The sequence below is a fragment of the Leptodactylus fuscus genome, chromosome 4, assembly GCF_031893055.1.
Source record: "Leptodactylus fuscus isolate aLepFus1 chromosome 4, aLepFus1.hap2, whole genome shotgun sequence".
Taxonomy (NCBI): Eukaryota; Metazoa; Chordata; class Amphibia; order Anura; family Leptodactylidae; genus Leptodactylus; species Leptodactylus fuscus.
The window spans coordinates 71591355-71617828 of NC_134268.1; positions in this window are offsets into that span (position 1 = coordinate 71591355).

A 26474-nucleotide genomic window follows, 5' to 3' on the forward strand; every position below is an offset into this window, starting at 1 on the left:
CAAGCTGCAGTTTTTATTGATGCCATTTTGGGAAATGTATAATTTTTTTGATCACTTTATATTTAGTTTTTTAATAAGATGAAGTTTTGAAAAAAAAAACGGCAATTCAGGCATTTTTCTATTACGTCTCTTAATATACAGAATAAACAATTTTATTATTTTTAGTTACTTTTTATTTTAATAGTTTGGGCACAATAATACTCAAAGAAGTTTATATTTATGTTTAATTTTATTGATAAAATGAGGGAAAAGAGTAATTTAATTTTCAAATTTTTTTTAATGTTTTTTTTTAACATTTTTTACTTTAATTTTTTTTATCTCCCCTGAGGCATTGAACATCTTATCATTAATGACAAACCACCCTCAGTATGTGAGAGCCCAGGACTGTGTGTCTGACACTGTGATCTGTAGTACGGGGGCACCACAAGGTACAGTTCTTGCCCCATTTCTCTTCACACTGTACACTGCTGACTTTAGGCACAACTCATCCAGCTGTTACTTACAGAAGTACTCCGATGACTCTGCTATAGTAGGCCTTATCACTGATGGCGACGATAGGGAATACAGAGACTTAAACCGGGATTTTGTTGAATGGTGCCAGCAGAATCACCTCAGGATTAATGCTGGGAAGACCAAGGAGATGGTCGTGGACTTTAGTAAATGGAGAGGTGCTCCGACCCCGGTGGAGATCCAAGGAACATGTATTGAGATAGTCAGGACCTATAAGTATCTGGGCGTGCTCCTCAATAATAAACTAGACTGGGCTGATCACCTGGAGGCGCTGCACAGAAAGGGCCACAGCAGACTCTACCTGCTCAGGAGGCTGAGGGCCTTTGGAATCCAGGGGACACTTCTTAGGGCCTTCTTCAACTCTGTGGTTGCCTCAGCCATCTTTTTCGGTATGGCCTACTGGGGGAGCAGTATATCAACCAGGGACAGAAATAGACTTAACAGGCTGATCAGAAGGGCCAGCTCTGTCCTGGGGAGCCCCCTGGACCCAGTACAGGTGGTGGGTGACAGAAGGATACTGTCCGTGGTGACCTCCATGTGGCACAACAAATCCCACCCCATGTATGAGACCTTGATGGGACTTGGCAGCACTGTAAGTGACCGTCTGCTTCACCCAAAGTGTGAGAAGGAGCGCTATCGCAAGTCCTTCATTCCAACCGTGACCAGGCTGTATAATCTACATCAGACCAAACAAAGATCACTCCGCACAGAGAACTAATGATTATGACTATGAAGTCTTCCTTCTTTCTTCTTCTGTCCCTTAGCTGCTATGGACTCCTAGTATATCTTCTCTTCTCAGCATATGAGTGTCTTGTATTATATTACTGTGTATTATCCTGTATCTGTATTACTCTGCTGCTGTAACATGCTGAAATTTTCCCACTGTGGGACTATTAAAGGATTATTTTATCTTATCATCACTTATACCACAGATTGTAATCCTGTAGTACTGGAATCTACAGTGAGACATATATAACTTCCTATATACAGTATATTCTTGATATGTGTCTCATATTAATGATTGGAGAAACTGAATTCCTGTTCATACATAAGACGCTTTGTCAGATGGAGGGCCTGATTGCTGGTCCTGTGACAGCGCTGAGGACCAGTAGGTAGTGTATAACGCACAAATGCAGCTACCAGTAAAGATATTAACTTTACTATAATTTACATCATGTTCCTTTCTAATGGGATAGAAAATGAAAGACCTGTAGGAGTGCTACCTTATTCAGGCACCGTGGGGCTCAGTGGTCAGCACTGTTGCCATGCAGGCTTTCTGAATATAAATCTGACCTTGGAGACATCTGTGTGTAGTCTGTAGACTCTCACTGTGCACGGCTTACCTCCCACACTGGGAAGTTATTTCACTTTTTATGACCATACTATTGAATAGAATGATGCATAATCATTTTCAGGAACTCAATATTATGGTGTAGGACAAGTTTGTTAGTAGTCAAAATATCATCTGTATAAGCTTGGGCAAACTTTAAAAAGTTTAATAGACTATTATAGAATTTATTGTTAAGTGTTATATTTAGTGAAAATAATGTCATATATAAATATTGATGACGTTACCATTTTTTAAAAATCATTATATGTACATTTAAAAAATATAGATAAAAAAGGAAATAGTAACTGGAAGGGTTCTTTTAAGATGGGCTAACCGAGGAGATATTGATCGAGAACAAAGGTGTTACTTGAATCTCCTGGCCCCTAATGGAAAATCATTAATGGGGCCCTTACCCACCTTATACCACTATTCTAAATGGCATATTTTATGTGGCAGAAGTACCTTAAGACCCCTTCAGGGTCCAGCAACCAATACTGACTACCGCTGCTTCCCCATAGCTATGTCCTTGCTAGAAACATTTGTTTCTGATCACTGCTCCCTCCCTGGCACCAATCACTGTAATCTCTATTTGTCAGCAGCAAATCACCATGTTTATGTAGGCCAGGCAATATACTGCAGACAACATATAAAAAAAATGTGATCACTCCATAAATGGGCATTTGCTCCTCTGTTAGGTAATTGTTGGTATCTTGACATGAGTCAATTATCAGGAACAACCAATCCTAGGAAAGTCAGTTTCTGAAAATTGACCCCATTCTTGGCTGGATAAGATAAAAACAAAACTAAACTAAACACCCCTTTGTTGGGGGATGAAAGGTGGAGGAAGGTAGGGGATGGGTGAGGGGAGGTAAATCAAATAACATTACAACCAGTCCATCAGGAAGGGTGACTCAGCAAGGCCTCCCTGTCAGAGGAGAAGAACAAAAGAGGTATCATGTAAATAGGGATTGACAGGTCCACCAAATGAGTGTACAGAGGAATCCAAATGCAGCTATCAGTCCATCTGTATAGTCTATTATACCCCCAGGGTATACCTGCAACCCAACGGGGGAAGTGGGGCAGGGTCTGAATGAAAGGAGAGAAGAAAAAAACAGAAGAAGGAGGGATGCAGATCAACAGCCCCCCACATCATACAGATTCTCAAAGATCCACCATTATAGTAGCAGCAGATTGCTAGGACAGGAGGGTCAGAGGGGATCTTGTCCAAGAAAGTTCTGTTCCAAGTACCGTGTGGTTGAGTGGAAGCAATCTTTAATTCTCTACCTAATCTGTAAGGAAGTATTTACCCAGTCCATGTGTTGCAAAACTCACTTTTCCAGAAATAAATGATGCCATGGAATGTTTGGTGCTAGCCATGTATAGTGTTGCGTGCAGCGACTTATACATAACAAATTAGGGCTTGGTTTGTGGAGGAACAAGTGGGCCTTGAGGGAGTAGGTAACCAAAGTTGACAGAAGTGGGGGTAAATGGTATCGTACAAAAAAAGGTGTGTACCCATTTACAAAAAAGTTGTATTTGCGGGCGTTCCCAAAAGCAGTAATAATGATCCGCGATCAGTTCACCACATTTAGGACAGCCGCGGGTCAGTTGCCTCTCCCATTAGAAAAAAGCTCCATGTTTTTTGTTATGTAGCTTGTAATATTGAGTCTGTAAATATTCACATTATATTTAACAGCTTTTCAAAACCATTTTCTGATATTTTACAACAGTAAAATTGTAGTAACGTTGTTGACTTCCTTTAGGACTTTGTTACATGGCTATTTTCTCCACTAAATAACACATTGGTGGTCCTAAGGTCACAAGGTGAGATAGAAGTCATAAAGCTGATCATAGAAATTAGCTGAAAGTCTATCAACAATGCTGACAGTTTAACCAACTATTAGGAGAAATTTTTACATAAATATTTGATCACGAGGCTGACACTCAACATATACATATCTTGGGGAACTGGATTATTTTTTGTCTTTACCAGTAAGTTTCAGCTTTGTTTTGCTAGCTTATAAAAATGGCTTTCCTTCAACACTGGTAAACCCATTTGCAATGTCTTTTGGACCAGATTTGTGGGTCAGAAGGGGAACTGTGTCTCATGAAGGAGGCACCAATATGAGGGGTACAGGGACTTATTAGACCATGCATGCCCTGCTAAGAATTCTGGGTAAAAAATATGCAAATAGGCATTCATGGTGGAAAAGAGTAACTTATTCTAGCGCCAGTGTTTGGAAGTCAGCTTTCTATAGATTAATGACTGGTTCTCATCAAACCTAATAGCATAATCTGAGAATATCACTAAACCAGAATACTTCTTAACATGGAAATAAGAATCCATCTACAGACAGCTGTTTGGAGGTTACTGACTGGCTGTGTATTAGGGCAAAGATGTGGGTCAAAAGGGGTACTGTGTCTCATTAAGGAGACCCCACCATGAGGTGTACAGGGATTTATTAGACTATGCATGTCCTGCTAAGAATTCTGAATAGGAATATAGAAGTAATATCTCTTTGGTGGAAAAAAAAACTTGCTCTAGCACCACCTTTCGGAAGGGAGCTCCCTATATAATATTATAAAGAATAATATATATTTTTGTATATATACAGTATATGTATTGTTTTTGGTATTGGATGCAAGTTGAGAAAGTTGGGATTCTTGGAGTTACCAGCTGGTCAAACTTTAACAATGGAATAGCCTTGTCTCTTTCATCTGTATTCCTGAGATAAGTTCTATTGTGTGCAACCCCCAAGCCTGATGTATAAATTGCCCCAAGAATGTAATCCTCATTAAGGGTAACTGAATATTCAGATACATCTCTTTGTACTTTGACCAACACCCTCATGGAATGGTGTTCTCCCACTTTTGTTAATGTACAATAAAGGAGGCTAGGGGGAGGGGTATAGCTAAAAAAAAATAAATAAAAAAAATAATAAAGGAAGTTAGGGTCTTTTGGCACTTGGACTGGATAGCTACACACCTTTTGTGTATTTCTTCTTGTCTCCACTAGCCATAGAAAGCTACTTTATAAATAGTAGAACCCTCAGACAACAAGAAGAAGGATTTAAGTTCTCACATAATTTGATTACTATGACACAGTTCAGTAGCAGATATGAGAACCATTTTTAACATTTTTGCTTGAACAACCGGTCGTTCAAACTGCCAACTTACCAGACATACATGAAATAGCAGACTCACTGTGGCCATTTTTGAAGGAAACCATGAGGAACAGAGTTTATATAGATTGTAAACTCTGACGAGCAGGGCCCTCACTCCTTTTCTTTGTTATGTTAATTCATTGTGATATCAAATAATGTCTGTTTCATGTCCCCTCTGATTTGTAATATGTTGGCGCTATATAAATAAAGTTATTATAATTATTAGCAGACCCTTCCTCAGGGACAATTTACTAAGGCTTGGCTTGATTCCCATAGACTGTAAGCCCTCGCGGGCAGGGCCCTCTACCCCACTGTGCCAGTTGGTCATTGTTAGTATTATATCTACCTGTATATTCTGTGTACTGTATGTAACCCCCAAATGTAAAGCACCATGGAATTAATGGTGCTATATAAATAAACAATAATAATAATAATTCAGCCAAGCATGCATGTGTTCAGATTGCTGATAGGGAAGTAAGGCACTACTAGACAGCCCTTGGCAGTGGTTTCTCTTCCCTGAGAACAAAAGGATTGAGTACCAAAATTTAACACACCCTATATTTTCTTTTCCTGACATCCTCTCTTTGAAGTAGAGTCAGAGGCCCCCCCCCCCCCCGCGCGCGGTGAGCCGCGTCTCTCTCTTGTCAAAACCCGCCTGCCGCGACCGCGATGGTGAGCCGCGTCTCTCTCTTGTCAAAACCCGCCTGCCGCGACCATCGCGGTCGCGGCTTTCCCCTCCTCTGTCGGCTCAAATGAATGAGCCGACATAGGAAGGAGCTGCCAGGGGCGGAAGCCGCGCGGCTTCCACCTGAAGAAAGGGCATGTCGTTTCTTTTCTCCGCTAGCGGCAGCCCGCCGCTAGCGGAAAAAAAAAGCCCGGTGGTCTACATAGACCACGATTGTAAATGGGCGGATTTTGAAGCGAAATCCGCTGTCAAAATCCGCCCCTTTGCCTACGTGTGAACTAGCCCTTAAAGAGAAAAAGTAAATTTATTTTTGCTCAAAAACCCAACTTGTGCAAAAAATACATTTTGCAATGCTTGTACGTAAGAGATTTGATGTATAAGACGTGATAAAACTGTTCCTATATTTTCCAATATGTGAATATTTTAGTAAATATTGCTCTATAAATGTAGATTTTTGTGCCCACTAATGTGTAGTCTCTGAAATACATAACAATGTCTAATACTGGTCTTGCTTTCTAGGGACAATATGATTTTATTACAGAAAAAGTAATTGACCTATAATATTTAATGTAGCACATAGATTAATATTTACTTAGTAAAATGATTTCCTGAATGTAATTACGTCCTCTCCGTTTATTAGTATATTTTTGTACAGTATGTTGGGAATGTCCACTAGAAGTAAATTACTCCGCTCAATGACATGGACAATTAAAATGACAGAAGTGTATTGAGCACTTTTAGCACATTGGAGAGGTGATATTAACCACCAGATGCACATAAACTGCGCTAAGAAACCTCTGAATAAAGAGATCACGTTTCCTAAAGTAGTAATAATAATAATAATGGCGTAACCTTGAACAAGGCTAAAATGTGTAATAATACAGTATATTATCCATTATAAAATCTGAAGTTAGAGAAAATTAGATATCACATCTATTGTCTGCAACGGTCAAATAATACTATGCATTGAAAATCAATGGCAAAATCCTAGTACAAGAATAATACCAATACTGCAGTGAATTTAGCTCCACCCACTTCCAATTTGACTACACCCACTCTCATCAATTTCTTTTTGTGCCCCCACACTGTATAATGTCACATGGTATTCCCCCACATTATAATGTTCCTCTCCAATCACCCTCACAGTATAAAGTTCCCCTCCAGCTACCCCCACAGTATAATGTCCTCTTCAGTTGCCCCACAGTTAAATGTCCCCTCCAGCTGCCCCCACGGTATAATGTCCTTGTCCAGGTGCCCCTAGTTTAATTTCCCCCTCACCCGCCCCCACAGTTTACTATCTCCTTTAGCTGTCCCACAGTTAATTTCCCCCTCCATTTGCCCCAGTTTAATATACCCCTCCAGCTGCCCCCCCCCCCCACACAGTTTAATGTTGTCTTCTAGCTGCCTTCCCATTCCCCTGCTGTTCTTCTGTCTTTGCTCTGTGGCCTTCAGGGAGCTGCAGGTGAGATGTAAGTGACATCACTGTATTGTGCCTACTACTCCCAAAGCAGATATGGGGCCGAATGGTAAAACAGAAAGCAGATGGCTTCCTGTTCCACTATTATATGCAGCCGGACATACCTTCCACCAACTGGTACAACACCTGGAATCCTGTACTGTCCCGCTGAATCCGGGACGGTTGGATGGTATAATTGCATGTTAAAAGAAATTGTGATTGTGAATCAGTAGGCCATGTTAACAACTGGATTGTCCTAGTGTGGATTCCACCCCATCATCTTTCAAATCCATACCATGTCCTATATATTGCAGATTTCCTAAAGTTTTGGCATAGACTTTACAACACCATGAATATTAAAGGGGTCATCCAAGCCTAGATAATGATGATGAGAGCTGAGCTGCAGTAGCATGGCAAAGCCAATACACATTGGACAAAGGTATCTGCTTCGGGCTCTGTACACTCTGCTGAGAAAAGATGATCAGAGGGGGTGCTGGGTGTTGGACCCTCAACAATCTAATATTATTGACATATCCTAGGCCTAGGTCAATATCCATCAACATCCGGGTTCAGAAACCCTTTTAAAGGTCCGTTCATGTATGTGTGAAAGGCTACTTAAAGAGTTTTTTTGGGGGGTTTTTAAATCTTTTTTTTTAAATCTTTTTTTTTTCTTAAGTTCAGTTAGTACTATTAATAGGTTACTAAGTGCACCCAAATACAGTTAGCAGTGTTTCGAGTGATTTCTGGGTTTCTCTGGGATCTCCTAGCAACCTCTGCATTTGTTTACATGGGTAGCTTCCTGTCCCTACAAATACTATGCTGCATTGCACTTCACTAAGAGCTGACTCCCACTAGCTCCTCCTCTCACTCCCTCTCCTCCCTCTCTCACTCCCTCACACCCCCTCCTCTTAAAGGGGCTCTATCAGCAAAATCATGCTGATAGAGCCCCACATATGCGTGAATAGCCTTTAAAAAGGCTATTTAGGCACCGTAAAAGTTATATTAAACTATTCCCCCCCCCCGTTTTAAAATAACACCCTAAAACAGAATGTGATAAACTTACCAAACGTGCACGGGGGGTGGGCATTCAGGGCGCGCCGTCTTCTTCATCCACGCCTCTTCTTCCTCCGATGTCCTCGGGTCCCGTCTTCCTCCGGCGCTCGCGAACTGACATTGCTTTAAAAAAATGGCCTGGGTGCATGCGCAGTAGCCGTAGTAGAAGCAGCATGCTTATTATTATTATTATTGTTTATTTATATAGCGCCATTAATTCCATGGTGCTTTACATTTGGGGGTTACATACAATACACAAAATATACAGGTACATATCATACTAACAGTGATCGGCTGGCACAGTGGGGTAGAGGGCCCTGCCCACGAGGGCTTACAATCTATGAAGTTCGCGAGCTCCGGAGGAAGACAGGACCCGAGGACATCGGAGGAAGAGGAGGCGTGGATGAAGAAGACGGCGCACCCTGAATGCCTGCCCCCCGTGCACATTCAGTAAGTTTATCACATTCTGTTTTAGGGTTTTATTTTAAAACGGGGGGTAGTTTAATAAAAACTTTTACGGTGCTTGAATAGCCTTTTTAAAGGCTATTCACGCATATGTGGGGCTCTATCAGCATGATTTTACTGATAGAGCCCCTTCAACGTTTGCTGGATCCTGAACAATAGAGCCAGAGTTTCGGTAGACGAAAGGAAGTGAAATCCCATGCCCAAGAGATTTGGACAGGAAGATAGGTAAGTATGATGGAGTGGGTTTTAGTATTGGTTACGATCCGTTTCCGGAAATGGGGAAACAGAACGTCACTGGAAAATCTGAAAATATGCCTGGAGCGGTCACATGACCGACCCAGTGTTCTAGATATATATAGAATATAGGCAGGGGAGGGTGTTTAGCTTAGTATAGAAATATAATTTTATCCCGGACATCCCTTTTAAGAGCTTTCTTTGCTGATTTTATAAAACCTAAAGGAAAAAATAATGCAGTGCTAATTGGAGGTCAAAACAATAGACACAATCAAAATGTGAACAAAGTCATATCCAATGCAAAATTGTATTTAAATTCTGCTCTTAACATTTTTTTTTTTACATTTTTTATGTGTGGAATTAAAATTATTTTGCATATTCCGTACACAGATGGTTTCAGACATGATTCAGCATATGCCCTTTTAACAACAAGCACTTTGCATATGCAGCTTTCTGCAATAGTCGGGGGCACATCTTGCAAAATGTTTCTAGAAGTGTTTTTATAAAAGGGATTTTATTTATATAAAGAGTGTTCATTGTATAATTTCTAACATTGATGTATTATTCTAATTAGATTTGTGAGGGTTTGAACCCCCACAGGTCACCTGTACCAAGACATTGCTTACATACTGAAAGCTGTGCTGCTCACTCGCCATACAAACTGTAGCAATGAGTGTAGGTATTGCTGCCCTGCCACATATCTTTATATGGGACAGTGCTGAGGACCCACACTCACAGTTACAGTTTGCACAGCAAGTGAGCAGCGTGGTTTGCAGTATGTAAACACTACCGCGAAACATGCTGTCTCAGTACTGGTGATCTGCGGGGTTCCTGGTTGTTGGACCTTCCCCAGATCTAATATTGATGGCCTATCCTATAGGCCATCAATGTTAGTAATTGAATAACCCTTTCAAGCAAGTAGGCAACTTGTGCATCGAAGTTTGGCATCAGGGGTATACGGTGGAGGCTTATGATGGATGCCATACAGGTTGGTCACTAAGAAATTTAATTCCTCATAGTTGTCCCAGGAGCCTAGCAGTGCCACTTTGTTCTATTAGTTGTGCATTTCAGTACATTTGAAGACATGCATGCAAAATCTGAAGCCATGTATGATGCAGTCACTTCTATTTTACCATGAGGCTGACCCTCAGCAACGCTTCCCTTTTATAAACTGTGTTTTTACATAGTGTATCAGTACATTCTGCTGCTTTGACTAGAGGCACAGTGGAACAATGTATCAGTAAGCACAGTAATATTAACAAAAAAAAACAACCTATTATTATTGTTAGCTTACCAGTAATAAGGTGATCTTTCTGTACTGTAAACCACTTGCTAACTTTGCCTCTTTGAAAATCTAGAGCAGAATGTTCCCTGTACCACAAATGGAACATTTTTTGGTATAGGGAACTTGCAGAGCAATGCATTCTAATGTTTTGACAGTGCCAGGAACAGACTCAGGGAAAAAGGTTGTGCAGATGTAGAATATTCACAAGTAATTGTCACCATTATAAAAATACCCAGTGGAAACATCTTGTGCAGAAATCCTGCAGACAGAAATCTGCTCATGTAAAGGTCTGGAGCATGAAACAGACCACCCCTGCAGTGTGATTTATATTACCAGGAAGACAAGGACAGTCACTTCTGAATTCTCACTAATAGCTGGTTGGTCTGGTGGGAAATCTTCTCTTTAAGTCATTTTGTGTATTTATTCATTCATTTAAAGAGCTAGCTGAATAAGCTTTAAGTCAAGTTACAGAAACAAAGCGTCAAACACACGGTGCAGTAATAGAGTCGAGCTTTATATGTAAGCATTTAAAAGTCTGAACATGTTAGTTTAGTAAAAGATGTATATGTATAATCCTGTCACAAAGTATAATACACTACCCTCAGTCTGTATTACTCCATTATGAGCTCAGGATATAGTAGGACACTGTCCCTGAGTCTGTAGTACTCCATCGTGATCTCAGGATATAATAGGACACTGCCCCCGAGTCTGTAGTACTCCATCGTGAGCTCAGAATATAATAAGACACAGCCCCTGAATCTGTATTACTCCATCGTGCGCCCAGGATATAATAGGACACCGTCCCTGAGTCTTTAATACTCCATTGTGAGCCCAGGATATAATAGGACACTGCCCCCGAGTCTGTAGTACTCCATCGTGAGCTCAGAATATAATAGGACACAGCCCCCGAATCTGTATTACTCCATCATGATCCCAGGATATAATAGGACACTGCCCCGAGTCTGTATTACTCCATCGTGATCCCAGGATATAACAGGACACTGCCCCCGAGTCTGTAGTACTCCATCGTGAGCTCAGAATATAATAGGACACAGCCCCGAATCTGTATTACTCCATCATGATCCCAGGATATAATAGGACACTGCCCCGAGTCTGTATTACTCCATCGTGATCCCAGGATATAATAGGACACTGCCCCCGAGTCTGTAGTACTCCATCGTGAGCTCAGAATATAATAGGACACTGCCCCCGAGTCTGTAGTACTCCATCGTGATCCCAGGATATAATAGGACACTGCCCCTGAGTCTGTATTACTCCATCGTGAGCCCAGGATATAATAGGACACTGTCCCCGAGTCTGTATTACTCCATCGTGAGCCCAGGATACAGTGGGAAACTGCCCCTGTGTCTTTATTACTCCATCATGAGCCCAGTATATAGTTGTACTGATGCTTTTCTGATTTACTAAATAGCTTTTTGCTGGAACAAGCTCCCTGTAATCCACTATAAATTACAAAAACCTAAGCTAGCCATACTGTAGGCCATTTTCAGATGAGCATATTATGTGCATTTCGCCCATATTATAGACAGGTGTCCCAGCCATCCAGTTGTCTGCTGACCCAAACTCATACATCTGTAATATGTTTAGCAGAAATTGACCATTGCAATGTTAATTCAGTGGGAATATAGCCTTTAGAAAGGCTATTCGTCTCTTACCTTTAGACGTGGTCTCCGGCCCACCGTTCCATAGAAATACAGCCAGCCGGCGGCCATTTTTGGGAGGCCACTCTTGCTCTTGTAGTCCAATACAGGAGCGTACTGTGCAGGCGTCGGAGGTTGGACCAAGATGGAAGACAGAAGAGGCAGTTGCAGCTGAAGATGGAGGCGTCGCTGGAGAGAGCTCTCTGACAGCAGTGGGAACGCCCCCATCGGTGTTTGAGTGCTGTGGCCCGCCCCCACTGCTGCGAGAGAACTCATTTGCATACCGGTAAAAAACTTCTATGGAACGGCGGGCCGGAGACCATGTCTAAAGGTAAGAAACAAATAGCCTTTCTAAAGGCTATTGCGACGTCTTAAGCACAAAAAAACAGTTTTAGTCGTAGAATCCCTTTAATTCTTATCCTTCCTGAAAAAATGTAAGAACACATCCCCCTATACTTAAAAGTTTTTTTCAAATGAAATCTTTTAATACATACCTCTGTACCTAGATTATTGCTGTTAGATCATTTCTGTAGTGTCTCCTGGTGTGCTTCCAATTTCCTTTCAGAATATCCCCCTCATGTGCCCGCTGCTGATAAGAATAAGCTGTAACTATTATTGTAGCGACTGCCATTTAATTTGCAACTATTTTGCAATAGATATCTAGTGTAACTTAATAAATCTTCCCTTGTGTGCACTACCAACCTAAAGATGCACCAGATTTGTCATTCAGCCATTGGGATAAATCTTGCACATTTTCAGACTGCCTACGTTTCCACTGTCTAACTATTAATAAATGGGGCCTATGTCTTGGTTGTACAGTTACTAATCTTTGTTCAGCTTTCCTTCTCTTGTGGACTGATAGGTTTTTATGAGCAATGAAGACGCTTTTCATTCTCTTCCACTGAGGCAGTGTGAGGTCTCCTGTCCTCTTTGATGTTGTTCTGGAGTGAATTTGTAGCTTGTGGTCATCTATTTTATATGACATTTGGCAAAAATACAAAGGAACTTTACTTGAGGAAGGGAAACTAAATGTCAGTTCTGAAGAGTATATAGATTAGCAGTAGATGTCTTCAGAAAGGTTCTCAACTGGTTCACATAAACATTTAATATTTCTGTAATTTACTGCACAATGAGTATTAGTTTACATTTAAAGGAGGATTCAGATGTATGTAAATATGGCTTAAAGAGAATGTTCACCAGAAAATTACCTATTTTTAAATCAGATTTTAATGTTAATCCTATTTTTTAAGAATGTTTGATAACTTTTTTTTATTTTCCATGTCACTATATATATATATATATATATATATATATATATATATATATATATTTAAATACTAAATCCTAAATTCTCACTCTGGCTACTAAGCCTAATAGTAGTTACTTAATTTAGTTCACAGGCAAAATAAACAGGTTTGCAATAGCAGATAAAATCAATCTAGATAACATCACCATCCATTATTACATGTTCTACTGACAATAGATGATGTAACAGCTTATCTACTCCTCTTGCATGCACAGAGCATGTCTACACAGAAAACAAAATAAAACAAAATTACAATCAGAAAAACAGGTTAGAAAACAGTCATGTATTTCACTATAATGTTTTAAAGAGGACCTTTCATGGTTTGGGGCACAGGCAGTTCTATATACTGCTGGAAAGCCAACAGTGCGCTGAATTCAGCGCACTGTTGGCTTTCACGATCTGTGTCCCAGGTGAAGAGCTATCGATGCCGGTACCGTAGCTCATTACAGTCAGAAGGGCATTTCTGACACTGTCAGGAACGTCCTTCTCCACAGCAGCGCCAATAGCGCTGTAGAGTGTGAGCGGGGAGGAACGCCCCCTCCCTCTGCTCACAGTGCTCGTCTATAGACAAGTATTATCAGGAGGGGAGGAGGGCGTTCCTCCCCGCTCACACTCTACAGCGCTATTGGCACTGCTTGTACAGAAGGTCGTTCCTGACAGAGTGTCAGAAACGCCCTTCTGACTGTGAAGAGCTACGGTACCGGCATCGATACCTCTTCACCCGGGGCACAGATCGTGAAAGCCAACAGTGCACTGAATTTAGCGCACTGTCGGCTTTCCAGCAGTATATAGAACTGCCTGTGCCCCAAACCGTGAAAGGTCCTCTTTAATAATTACATAATTGATTATATATTTCCTTTAACCCCTTCTTGTCACATAAATTTTTTGATTTTCATTCTTGACACCTCGTCTTTCAAACCCCATAATCTTTTTATTTTTCCATTCACAGAGCCACATGAGCACTTCATTGTTGTGGGACAAATTGTTCTTCATAATGGTATCATTTAATATTCTGCATAATGTACTGGGAAGCTGGAAAAAAAATTCAGAACGGGATGGAATTGGAGAGAAAGTGTATTTGTGCGACTTTCTTACAGGCTTCGTTTTTATGGTGTTCAGCCAAACTGACATATCATCTATATTCTATGTTTTGGTATGATTCTGTGGATACCAAAATTATATAGTTCGATTTACATTTTAACCCCTTAAAAAATCCCAAACTTTGCAAAAATTTTTTCTTATAATCGCCATATTCTGACACCCGTAACATTTTTATATTTCTGTGTATGGGGATGAATAAGACGTATTTGTTTTCAGGGCCAGATATACTTTTTAATATACCATTTTGGGAATGCCTATTGTTTTGATCGCTTTTTCTTAAAATTTTTATCAGAGGTGAAACATCGAAAAACATTGGTTCAGCACTTTAGATTTGAATCTTTAATTCTTTTTAATTTTTTATATTTTATTTTTTGCTTTTATATTGTATTTATTAGACCTCTTAAGGATCTTGAGCCCCAGGGAGTCTGATCACTAGTGCAATACTTTGTAAAGTTAATGTACTGCAAAATAGTGGTATATGCCAGACTAGCCTAGGAGCCTATGCTCTTGGCTGTCATAGCAACGAATCACTGGTCCTGAATCTCATTCTGGATGCTGATGATCCTCCCCAAAATTGTTGCGCCAATGTAGCACCAAGATAATGGCGCCTCAGTCAGCTTTGACCAAGGTACTGGGTCTTTAATGTCTACAATGAATGGGCACTGATCGTGGGCATTAGCACCAGGTCTTTGCTGTATAATACAGCAAAGAACCAGCAGTATGGTGGCTGCTCAGCTCCCAGCGGATGTCGGGAAAGGGTTCTTAACACTGTTAAGTCCTTTTAAGGCCCCACGTTCCGGAAAAGCTGCTTTTTTTGTTACAGATTTTGCTGTGTTTTTTTGAGCCAAAGCCAGGAATGATTGAGCAGGATGGAAAACTATAAGTGCTTCCTTTACATTTCCCAATCCTTTATTTAGCTACTCGTGTGTTTGGCTAAAAAAAAAAAAAAGCCGCAAAATCTGCAACAAAAAAGCTGCTTCTCCGCAATATGGGCCTTAGCATGGGCCTAATGCATGGGCATGAGCCTATTTGGTCCATAAACTGAGAAGGGACCTGAACTGTAAGCATCATAGTCATCCATAATGCTAGGTATTGTAGGAATGGAAACAGCACCAACACTACTTTCCAGGACTGGACATCGACTGTTTCATGTAAACCAGCTCTTATCCACTGAGAATACTCCAAGGAAAAAGCACTGAAGTCAACATTCATCAGAAGAAGATTTTTTCATCTCCCATTGGACAAAACACCATGCACCACTTTTTACTTGAAAATAAATCTCTTAAGGGAGCAAAATATTGCATGGTGTTTTGTACAATGGGACATTGCTCTTTCCTTGAACTATGATACTTGCTTCCATGACCTAAGACTAACATCCTCTATTATCAGAAACTCCCAGCCCTGTATACAAGACTTCTCCTGAGTTGCACCACTTCTCTGGAATGCTCTACCCCTGACAATCAGATTAACTACCAATTTCTACAGCTTCAAGCATAAACTAAAGCCACATCTCTTCAGACAGGCCTATCAGAATTCCTAATGTAAACCCTTCCGCAGTTAGAATCCCTAAAATGAACCCTCCGCTGTTCACACTCCCACATTACCCTACAGGATATGTTGCCATATTGCACTGTAACTTTAAAGTTACAGGCACCATCTGAGCATTAAAGGGAGTCTCCCATTGGTAAAACTCATTAAGTAAACACATTTCTCAATAGCTGCTGTCTTTATATTTTTAAGGCAGTCAGGAGTCCCAATATTTTTGTCATTATAGTGTAGACTATGTTCACTTGTAATAATGCTAAGTGAAAAAGCTGCAATATTACTAAACCACAAAAAAGCAAAAAATAGGTATTTATAACATGAACAGTTCCGGGAACACTTTCTTATAACTATGTCTTTGGAAAACCATGTTGTGGTGTTGCATGTAAAAATCGTGACTGTGGTTTCTACATTTGGTTTTCAGTGCTGCGGTTTTTCTCACTGAGGTCAAGAAACCACTGCAACAAAAGTGAGACGTAACCTCAACCAAACCAAAGCAGGAAAACTGATTTTCATAAAACCCAATTCACTACACCAGTGGACTCCTATCTGTGGCTCACCAGCTGTCGCAATAGTGAAACCACCAATAAGATAAGATAAGATAAGATAATCCTTTAATAGTCCCACAGTGGGGAAATTTCAGTATGTTTCAGCTGCATAGTAATACAGATACATGATAATACACAGTAAATATTACAGAAGTAGTAGACACACATATGCTGAGAAAGATATACTAGGAGTCCTAAGGAACAGAGAAGAAAGAAGGAGGACATTCATAATCATTAGTTCTCTGTGCGGAGTGATCTTCGCTTGGTCTGATGTAGATTATACAGCCTGGTCGCGGTTGGAAGGAAGGACCTGCGATAGCACTCCTTCTCACACTTGGGGTGAAGCAGTCGGTCACTTACAGTGCTGCCAAGTGCCATCAAGGTCTCATACATGGGGTGGGATTTGTTCTCCCGCATGGAGGTCACCACGGACAGTGTCCTTCTGTCACCCACCACCTCTACTGGGTCCAAGGGGCTCCCCAGGACAGAGCTGGCCCTCCTGATCAGCCTGTCAAGTCTATTTCTGTCCCTGGTTGATATACTGCTCCCCCAGCAGGCCACACCGAAAAAGATGGCTGAGGCAACCACAAAGTTGAAGAAGGCCCTAAGAAGTGTCCCCTGGACTCCGAAGGCCATCTGCAACACTACAGTATAACATATGAACTATATATTATTTTACTGCAGCCGTGATTCTGCTTTGTATGAATGCCGCCTTATAGATAAGCTTATTACTTAACCTTGATTTATTTGGCTGGATACCTCTTTGAGGTTCAGTAGGCAAAATAGGTTAACAGAAAAAGCAAGGTTTGGCTGTATTCACACTGAGTAACGCTGGCGTTTTTTGTGCTTATTTTTGCACATAGCGCCGCGTTAACACCACGTATACGCCGCGTTAACGCCGGGCAACGCCACCGCAAAATAGCGCGGCGTTAACGCGGCGTACACGTGGCGTTAACGCGGCGCTATGTGCAAAAATAAGCACAAAAAATGCCAGCGTTACTCAGTGTGAATACAGCCTTTAAATGGAGTCTATCACCAGAACCGTTCCTATTGAACTATAAGCACTATCAGATAGCCAGGGTTCACATATATAACACACTTTTTATTGCTGAGATATTAACTTTTTTCCTGATATGCTAATGAGCTGTTTGTACAACAAGGCATCATGCTTGGGTCTCATTGCACCAAAGAGCTATACTTTCCTGCCACCAGTCCACTAAGGGGGTTGTCCAGGTATTATAGATTTCTGCCAGGAAGTGTGGGAAAGTGGAAAAAAAAAAACTTAATCCAGTGTCCCCCACCGTTGGACCGGGAACTCACATATGTCACCTGTGCCATCCTGAGACATCACATGTTACATATAACTGCAATGTCACTCACTGTGACATCCCGGCTCCTATCAGAAGCCTGAGGAAAGGAACTGTGATGTGACAGGTAACGTATGTGAGTGACATCCAGGTTCCTTGGATGATCCAGCGGTGGGGGACACCAGAGTGAGTATAATTAATTTTAACATGACTGAGCTGTAGCTTTGCCACATGAACAATGGACATCAGAAGAAGAAAGCGGCCATGTTTTCTAATCCTGCACAACCCCTGTGTACATGAATCCGGTATGTATGGTTCCATGCTACAAAGTCATGGGCATGACAGCTGGTCCAACACATGAGATATCTAATCTGCAAATCCAGTTTAATTTAGTAGCATCTACTGTTATTCTTCTGTATGACCTCCATAGGCATCAGATTTTTGGCAGATTTCACCAAGTGCAGTTGGATGTGGGTTGCAGATAACTATATCATGTATATGGCCAGCTTAAAGAGGACCTTTCACCACTTTTGGGCACATGCAGTGTTATATACTGCCAGAAAGCCAGAAAGCTGTTATATACTGCCAGAAAGCTTTCCCGATCTGTGCCCGGTGTAAAGAGCTTACAGTGCCGGTACCGTAGTGCTCTATGGTCAGAAGGGCGTTTCTGACCATTAGCCAGAGACGTCCTTCTGCCTCACGGCGCCTATCACGCTGTGCTGTGGAGCGGGGAGGAACGCCCCCTCCCTCTGCTCACACAGCTCGTCCATAGACGAGCATTATCAGGAGGGGGAGTTCCTCCCCGCTCCACAGTACAGCGCGATAGGCGCCGCGAGGCAGAAGGACGTCTCTGGCTAATGGTCAGAAACGCCCTTCTGACCATAGAGCACTACGGTACCGGCACCGTAAGCTCTTTACACCGGGCACAGATCGGGAAAGCCGACAGTGCGCTGAAATCAGCGCACTGTCGGCTTTCTGGCAGTATATAACACTGCATGTGCCCAAAAGTGGTGAAAGGTCCTCTTTAAGTGTGCCACTGTATGGTGCCTTTGTACTGCATGATTTTTACATCCTGAAGTAAAGCAAGGAATGCCTCTGGCGCTTTTTCCAAAGTGTTCTTCATTGCATTTTTGCACAATTTTTCTCTGCAGACTCTCTGCCCTTATTATACCTAAAATGTCAGCGTTTCCGCAGGTATAATTGACATGCAGCAATTTTCAAATGCAGACGTTTTTGAAAAACACAAATTATATGATACAGATTTTTTCATGAAATGTGTGGATGGGATTTGCCAGAATCAAGTCCATTTTGAAGGTACTGCAAAATGCACCATTTTCACAATGTGGGGCTTCAGCCTAACACAGCATGTGAAATAAATGGATGCATACAAGAGGTGTTTTCTATGGGTCACATTTTACAAATACGCACAACCTTCTTATGGCATCGCACTTTACCCCTAAAGATCTTGTTTATACCTCCTTTCTTTGTTCCCTTTTTTTTGCCCTGGGCATGTTATACTGCAGCAAATCCGCCAGAATGTACGACCATGACCCCTGTGTTCTTGTTCCTTGCAGGTTTTACACTGGAGTAACAATTACATCCATTTTCTTCTGCTTCTGAAGGAAGCTCTGCTTAGCTTTAACATATGGAAATGCCCAAAGGGAAAAGATTTCTGACAATCCATCATTTCTGTTAAGAAGATGTCAGCCAAAGTGACCTACACGACTCCAGGACTACATGTGTTTGTGTTTTTTCTGTTTTCCCTTACTTTAACAAAAAAATATTCTCTGGTATCTTTTAGAATTCTTTTGTAGACTCAAAGAAAGAAAAAAAGAAATAAAAATCCTCTGGAGGAAAGCAAAATAGAGCGAAAAGTAGTGTGCTGAGAATCCTGCACATGTTTTCCATGCTGCTCGGGGTGTAAAGTGATACTCTTTGAAAGCTCATATTACTCTGCATTCCTCCATGTGGTAGAGTGACATAACTGCTGCAAGAAGGCTTGTTTGTGTTTCCAATTGTCCTCAGTTCCTCTCAGCAGATCTGCCTGCATTGAAAAGGCTCTAGCATCCTGTGTAATAGTTTCATTAAAATACACTGCCCTATTTGTTTGTTAGCTAAGATTTACCTATGAAGACGCAAAAGACGCAGCAATTCTAGTTACTTTACGCAAACCCCTTGGAAGAAAGCCACATCCTTATTACCATCTACACTAACAACTACAGTTTTATGTGCCCACATGGCTCCAAAGCCTTGAAAAATGAACCATTTCTGGTTAAGTACAGAAATAGTTTACCTGTTGCAAGGGTTTTTACAGCTGTGCTGTCTTAAGGCGAGAGGTCAGGGGGTCATCTTGAGTGGTTTTAGAAAGCCATTTGTTTTCCTTTTTGTATGTAAGCTTGATTTACCATGCAGATGGAGAATGTGAAGAGCCTGACAGCTTTGTACTGAGCTAAGCCATCAATTAGAATGGAGCAAATATTCTCAGCCTGTGTATGGGATATACAGTCACAATAGTAATTGTATGGAAGCGCAACAAGGAAGGTAAAAACAAAACTTCCTTTGTAAGCCTGAGGCTCCACAATGCGGAAACGCAGCTTTTTTTGTTGCTTTTTATTTTTTTTTTTAGCCAAAGCCAGGAGTGGATTGAGCAGAAGTGAGAAGTATAAGAAGCTGCCTTTCAGGTCTGTTCACACTGAGTTTTTTGGCAGCAGATTTTGACATGGAATCTGCCTAAAAATTTGCTGCCAAAAATGGCTCCCATTGACTAGCTAGTAGCTGAAAAAAGAAGCGAGCTGCCCTATTCAGCCGTGGCATCTATGGCGCAAGGCTCCCTCTCGATTAGGCCCATTCATTCGGGCCTAATCTGGAGCGGAATACCATGACAGATGCCGGCGCACTGTACCTGAATTCTGCCGCGGCTAGACGCGCGGAATGTCCCTATGTGGAATCCAAATTCCGCCGTGTGAACATACCCATACCCTCAAAAATCGCAACATAAAAAGCTGCGTTTCTGCAATGTGGGGCTTTAGCCTAAAAATCAATAATTTTATGGCAAAGGCTAACACGGTGACCCAGATTTACTAATAGACAGAGAAAACTTAGACAGTCAGTCTTAAAATACACCAGATTTCTGGTGAATCTTTAGACTAACCAGATGAAACTCTGTTTTGTGTGAATGTGGGGTCAGTAAATACCACCTTTTAGTTAGCTCTGTTTGAGCCAGAAATTTACAATATATCATAAGCACTTTCCCCTTTTTCTGAGAGTCTACACCCACATGTCTGGCAAAATTCCACCCAAACTAGATGCGCCACATTGCACCAAGTTTATGCCAGTGTCTACTTGTGACTATAATAGTATATCTGGGCTGTGTTTGGAAAAACATTTGACTTGACCGGTAGCTTTGGAAAAAGGGAGTTAGGGTGAGTTCACACTACTATTCTAAGCTCCGGTTGACAATTCTGTTCAGATAGGAAGAATAGTACAGCAGTGGCACTTCCTTCTATCAAGTCAGCGGCCACCAAGATAGAAGCCCAATGATCAATAACATAAGTCAAAGAAGTCTATCGGGTGCTGTTAAGGTCTGACAGCAGTATGAACAAAGCTTTAAGTCCGCCATACACCTTAGACAGCTATCAGCTCCTTTGGCCCACAGCTATTTCTTTTCGACTCCTCCATAACATTTGACATCTGAGCAGAGCTGTACATGCTTTATCAATATGAAGAGAGGGCAACCCAGAGAAGAACTGACTCTATTGATATCTAATATTTATTGTGGCATTATGGGGCATGGTATACGTGTCACATCAAAAGTAAGGCAAAATGGTTGGTTCTCTTTAGAAAAAAAAAAATCCTAAAAAAATGTATGAATTAATATGTGAATTTGAAGTCATAGGTAAAAGACTGTGACAAAACTATGACATACTGGGCATCCTTCCAGTTCTGAAAAGAATGGTGAATTCAGAAAACACAGGTTTTTGATTGCAAAAAGACACAAAAAAATAGCTGCACTTAAAGTACATTGTCTGAAGAAAACCCACGTGTAGTTTTTTTAAAATGAGTTTCTCTCATTTATTGACCTGTAAATCGCTGTTGGGCATGAGCTCTTACTCATAGACACTAATATGCTACATAGCTAAGGCATTTCTCAGCAAAAATGATGTCCAAAGACATTTTTCCCAGACGTCTCACTGCTCACCCAGACAAACCATGTTAATGACATACAAGACATTAAAACTTTTTCAGATCTCCATCTTGAAAATAGATTGCGGGAGATTTATCGAGGAAAATGCTCTCAAATTTTACAATAAAAAACTGTTGAGGCATCACTGAAAGGGAGCGTGGCCAATTTGTGATGCTGTGGTGCAAATTTTTATGCATTTTTTTGTTTCTTGCAGGCAGCGCGCGGCGAGCACACAGACCCATTATAGTCTATGGGGTCTGTGTGCTTTTACAGCACAGCACTTGCAATTGCGTTAGGGGGGTCCCCATACAGACTCCCTGAACTGAATACTGAATGCAGATGTGAACAAAGGGTAAGGATCAATGCACACAGAGTTTTTTGGCGCTTAATTTTGACACTGAATCCGCCTCAAAATCAGCCTCCAAAAAAAGCCTCCCAGTAGAACTCTATTGGGAGGCTATTTTTGGAGGCTGATTTTGAAGCGGATTCAGTGTTAAAATCAGAGCCAAAAAAATTCTGTGTGCACTGATCCAAAGGGTATCTTCACACAGAGGAATTTGAGGCAGAATTTGGAGAAGAGTGGCACTGTATTTTGCCTTTTATTGGACTGGCAGAAATTCTACTAGCGGATTTTGTCAAATTCTGCGCTGACGGAAAAAGTATATCTTACTCTTCCCAGTGGAATCTGCCTGAAGAGTGAGCAGGATGCTAATTTTTCTGGTAGCTGAAAAAATCTGCTACTGCCTCCAGAGAGGTAGATTTCAGGCAAAATTTTAAGCGGATTCTGTGTCAAATTCAGTGCCAAATTCCTACTTTACATGTAACTTTTAAAAAGTTTGCACTGTCTAACTTTTTGACAACATTGATAAATATGCCTCAATAAGTTAGGGTCAATTCACAAGGAGGAAAATGGTGAGGAATTTGGTGTGGAATTTCCCACGCCGAAAAAAAAGCCTCCCATTGATTTAGGGTGCATTCACACTGAGTAAACGCTAGCTTATTTTGTAGAGTAAAATTACACTTGTAAATTTTGCTATCCCATTGACTTCAATGATATTTTTTTGCAAGTGTAAAAATACGCCTGTAAAAAATACGCCTGTAAAAATACGCCTGTAAAATGTCATTGAAGTCAATGGGATAGCAAAATTTACAAGTGTAATTTTACTCTACAAAATAAGCTAGCGTTTACTCAGTGTGAATGCACCCTAAAATGGGTTTTTTTGCTAGTGGAAAAAAAAAGCTAACAGAACCCACTGATATCAATGGGAGGCTTTTTTTTCAGTTTGGAAAATTCCACACCAAATTCCGCACCATTTTCCTCCGTGTGAATGGACCCTAAAAGTAAAACACTGTTTATATCTAGTACTCTTCCTTTTTATATGCTGAATTGTCAATAGCAGTAGTCAGCAACCTTTGGCACTCTATCTGCTATGGAACTACATCTCCCAACATGCTCCATTCACTTCCATGGGTGTTCCAAGATCAGTATAGAAAGTATGCATGCTGGGAGTTGTAGTTTTACAACAGCTGGAGTGCCGAAGGTTGCCTACTCCTGGATTCTATAGTTTGTAGTTCACATTGTCTAATCAATATGTAAGAAATGGAGTTTAAAATTGAATAGTGATCATGGAATGTGTGTGTTTGCCATGTCAGCTACAGAGCCTAAATATGGCCTTTAGGCTTTCATGTTTGGACAACATGCAGCGGACAAACCTGATGTTAAAACAGGCTGGTTTTCGCTGCTGGTTTAACCCCTGCAGCTATAGCGGATTTCATCCTATGCATTGCAAAGGTTGAAAGCCACTGTGGAATCTGCAGCAATAATTAACATGTTCCTGCAATGTGTAGATGGGATTTGCTGGAATTCCATCTGCTTCACTACTCTACTGTAATAAGGTATAGCCTTATTCACATGAGTAATACCCGTGAGTGTCTATGGGCCTATTAGGCTTTATTACCCATGAGTGTCTATGGGCCTATTAAGCTTTATTTCCCATGAGTGTCTATGGATCTATTCATGTCTCTTTTTTGATGGTATGTTTTTCATGGCCGTCAAAAAAACTGACTTATTCTATCTTTGTCTATTTTGATGGACACAAGGATAGCCACGTGAATGGGGCCATAAACATTCATAGGTTTTAAAACATCCATATGATGGCTGTTGGAAAAATGTTAGGTCCATGAATAATGGCATGGCACTACTGTGTGAATAAGGACTTAGCCACCACGATTCTGCACTGTGTGACTCTGGTTTAAATCAGGAAAATTGTTCATACTGGAAAAATATATTTTTTTGCACCAGTGTACAAATGAATGCGCTCATTGGATGGGGTGATAGTGTTTCTGCGTATGACCAACTTCCTCACAGTATAACAGAAACACACATTCTGCTACTTAGGGTGCATTCACACTGAGTAAACTCTAGCTTATTCTGAACGTAAAACACGTTCAGAATAAGCGGCGTCTAAAGCAGCTCCATTCATTTCTATGGGAGCGGGGATACGAGCGCTCCCCATAGAAATGAATGGACTGCTTCTTTCACTCCGTGCAGTCCCATTGAAGTGAATGGGGAGTGCCGGCGTGTACGCTCCGGCATGAGCAGAGCTTGCCGTATACGCCGGCACTCCCCATTCACTTCAATGGGACTGCACGGAGTGAAAGAAGCAGACCATTCATTTCTATGGGGAGCGCTCGTATCCCCGCTCCCATAGAAATGAATGGAGTTGCTTTAGACGCCGCTTATTCTGAACGTGTTTTACGTTCAGAATAAGCTAGCGTTTACTCAGTGTGAATTAGTATTGTTCACTGCAATCTGGTTGTTGCAACACATTTTTGCTACTATATTTGATTTGTGTAAGATTTGAGTAGCCAGTGTCCTTTGGTTCTTATTACTAAGATGGAAACTTTGTAATGCTTCAGCAATGATGTCTATTTCCTCCTTCCAGCACCGTTACTTTGAGAATGATCCTAATTTATTGATGTGTGGATATGAGCAGTCACTGCAGCCTTTCTGTCACTGACATGACAGTGGAACTTCCAGGAAATGAAGACGGCCTCCTACAACAAGCTGAGTCATTAGTTCTCTTCTCCTGTCACCTCTTGACTGCACTTGTTTTCCGCTCTAGAGGGGTTATTATTTTCTTTAAAAGGCTGTGAGAAATAGAGACTTACTGGACGTGGGTTTGATTCCTTGGTGCTCACCTGCTGAGAGATTGTGATTCAGAGCATTAGTCAGACCCAAAAGCAGGTTGTCGTGCCCATAGACCTGTCATATTTTCAGATGCAAAACAGACTGCTGTGCTTAGATGTCTGTGTGCTAGGTGCCACTCTTCTGGTACAGGCCTTTCTTGTGCTTATACCGGGGCATCACTTCATTTATACAGATCCTTAGAAACTGCAGCCGAGCTGAGCAACCTGTGCATCAAAAAGCGTTAGCAGTATAGGGTCTATTTATCAACGGTCCATATGTGATCTGTAGTTTCCAGAAAGCTATATCCGGGATATAGAAATGAGACATAAAAGATAGAGCAGGATCAATTCCTGTCAATTTTGTGACTCCATTCAGTTAAGTGTATGTGAAAAACATGGATGGCTCACACATCCGTTTAGTCTTTAGCGTCCTGTATACTGCATATGCTTGTGTGCATGTAGCTTAAGGCTAAAGCCCCATGGGCTGGAACCGCCATGCTAAAGCGCTGGAGGAACAACCGCGGCGTAAACGCATCACGGTTCTTCCTGCAGCGCTTTGAACAGAAAGTTCACAGTTTTCCTCCACGGACTTTCTGTTACAATTATATCTATAGGAAAGCCGCAGGCGTTTCCGTAGATATAATTGACATGCTGCGATTTTCAAAACCGCAACGGTTTTGGAAATCACAGCGTGTCCACGCTGTGATTTTTTCTGCAGAGTGGGCATGGAATTCGCATGAATCCCCTCCACTTTGCAAGTACTGTAAAACGCCGTAATTTTTACCGCTGTGTTTCCGGCCTGTGGGGCCCCGGCCTAAAGTTTTATTCACACAACAGAAATTAATGGCAGGGTGACATCCGTTTTTTAATGGACATCACACGGCAGCATTGCATTCAATGTTTATGAATGGGGGATGTTCAAATGACCTATTTGTGTCTGTTTTCACTGATTCCTCCATATACCTCCTTGGGTGAAAGTCGGCCTTGATAAATGGATGTTTTCCACTGTCGTTTTGCATCTCGGTCATGTGAATGTAGGCTTAGGCTGGCTATACTGCAGTTTTGGCTTTATCATCTAGAACACAACTGGACAAACTAAAAGTGGCCATACACATTAGATTTTAGATTGCTATTGTTTGTTCAGTCAACTGGCTCAAAAATTCAAACAACGAACATTCTGACAAATAGTTGTTACCCCAAATACATGATCTTTGCTAGATCATACAAAACTAAGGAATGTTTGCCCAATCTATGGGGTTTCTGACCAGCACATACTTTGAAAAATACATGCCCACGGTATACAAGTCATCAACAGAACTGTCAGTCTTGTCCATACACAAAGATGGCCAGAAAGAAATCCAACACAGCTGATTTTGGTTGTGACACTCTTTAGCTGATAGTTGGCTATATGGGACAAACGTTTATAGCTTTATATATTATTGTATATACTACTAT